We start from the raw sequence: 2,577 nt of genomic DNA on the forward strand, positions 1-2,577 counted from the left end.
ACCATGGTTCTGAGGGGCAAGCAACCCTCAAAAGTGTCAATAAAGCTCTCCCTATTCGGCCTGAGTAGTAACCACCTATCGGTCGCCGAAGGGATGTGGTTCTCCAGTTGTCAAAAACCAGGTTTCTGAAATCGCATCGGTACCTGTCTGCCTCACACGGGCCTGAGTGTGTAAAGAACGGACAGGCCAATTACCATCTTTACTGTGTCACTCACGCCGTTTCAAGGTTTTTCCGATGTCACGGTAGGAAACTATAAACTTGAATAAATCGAAAAGTACAACTCCAATCCAGATGGGCGTTTTTGCACGAAAGGGTACACATAGACGAACATTTCCATCTAATTTAAACCATTTTTCCATAACAATTTATAATAGAAAATCGAGTTTTAAATTTGCGAAAAAAGTTCTGTTTACTGAAAAAATAGATTCCTATGCATGCGAAATTTTCTAAAAAGGGGCTAATTGTTGCCCATCACGAGAGAGGGTATGAGCCAAAATGTGGGACCTCTAGCCCCCCGGGAAGTATTTTTAATCATTATTAGAAATTTTCAGAAATTGGTCGAAAAAGTGACAGAGTGCCCACTTTTCATTTCGCTCCAGAGACAAAGTCCAACTGTTGGCCTGGTATTATTTTGGGTTACCAGGATTAATTTTTTATAACGGTTTTAAATACATATAGCGGGTATACAGACGTCCACGCCCAGTATAGAATAACACCAGTACTGGGAAAAAGTCACCTGAGGGCGCCATTGGTCAATTTATGGAGCTTTCAAAAAATAGTCAGAGACAGACTGTCTAAACTTCTCAGAAAATCGGCTATGTTTTACTTGTCAGAAATTGCACTATGTTTTACGTTTTGGGTTACCAAGACCGAATGTTATAAACGGTTTTAAATACTTTTAAATGGTATACAGACCTCCATAGCCACTCTGAGACCACCATAGGGGGGTTAGGGAGACCCCATAGGGGGGCCCCACACCCCCCACCAAGGTCACCTGGTAACCCAATATAATGGGTCATACTAGTGTACCTGGTGATTGAACTGGTTACCAAGGGAGCTCCATATCTCCATTCCTCTGGGCTTACTCTCTCTACCCTGCCTGCCCACCTGCCTGCCCTCTATCTCGGCCTGTCTCTTCAGCTCAGTGCACCTGGTACCCCATAACACCCTGGTATTTCAGACCCTCAGGCCTCCATACATTCTCAACCGTGACCAAATGACACACAAAGACATGGGTGAATTTCAAATAAATGTTCTTTATTTATCAGTGAATCATGGGTTGATTTGTCCCTCAATTAGTGACCGCGCTCGGCTGGCGTTACGAGGCAAATTATGGTACCGGTAGTACCGTGCCTGCTTTTCCAGAGAATGACACATATGGTCAGCCACAGTTCCCCGGTCTGTAACCGAGCCTTGATTAAAGTTCAATGTAGCAACACTTCGTCGAATTGTACCGAAGGTGACTTTACTTCCAATGCCAAACTCTGCAAATATCTGGCCCACATACTCACAGAGATTGCCGTACGGTTGACCGCAGTACGTGAAAAAGAAGAGTTCTGTATCTGAGGTGATTCCACTCAGATTAGGCCTAATCTGATGGAATCGTTTAAGCCAAGCGTATTCCTGCTCAGAACAACTCTGCACTCACTGAAGCTATAGTTCGTTTTGTGGCTTGAAATGCACATCTGATAACCCCCACTTTCCGGGGTTACTTCAGTAAAATCCCTCTCACTGAAGATGGTGACTGGGGATCGTCGAGTGCCATTAAAGATGGCCAACCGGCTGGACATGAGAGCCGCAAACCTACGTCTATCAGCGCAGGTGGCTCGGACCTCCAGCCTACTGAGAACCGAAGGAATAGCTTGATTACTTAGCTCAACAAACCGGCTTAACTCCGCAGCGCTGAGCACCTCGTCCCTGCAGCGTTTGCGGAATTTTGCAATGTGTGTTGCCTGGCTCTGCCGCGAATCCCTGTCCATCTTTGCCAAGCAGAGTAACACCTTTCGAATTCCACTGGCTTTAGCCTGCAGACCTTTTGGCCGGAACTGAATAAGATAATTCAAGAAACTTCGAACATCGGCTCGGTACATTTTTAACGTGGATGGTGCCAAACAACGGTCTTCACATTGACCATACCACTCAGACACACATCTGTAGTTATCCAGAGAACACAGTCCTTCATCGGCCTTGCCCTCTGACATATAGAGGAGGAATTGCCGTACTCGGGATAGACTGGTGCGACTATTGTCAATTCGTTTAACTAAAGGGTTTTTACCGTTAGCAAAGTGTTCATATTCAGTCAAAATTCCATTCCTCCAACCTTCAATTCTGGACGACACACCGCCGCCTTCATCACTCTCGCTCTCCGTGGAAGTCGCCACGATGCAGCCTCGGTTCCGAGCATGGTTCACCACCGATCTGACTGGTTGACTGCACCGGTGCAGTCGCCGCCGCCTGCTCACTCTCGTCCCACAGCTGCTGATCCTCCACCGCGGATGGCTCACCCTCGTCTACCAGCTGCTCCATGGACAACTCACTTTCAACACAATGCAAATACCCAGGGTTCTCCCAGGGCT

The sequence above is a fragment of the Salmo trutta genome, chromosome 20, assembly GCF_901001165.1.
Source record: "Salmo trutta chromosome 20, fSalTru1.1, whole genome shotgun sequence".
Classification (NCBI taxonomy): Eukaryota; Metazoa; Chordata; class Actinopteri; order Salmoniformes; family Salmonidae; genus Salmo; species Salmo trutta.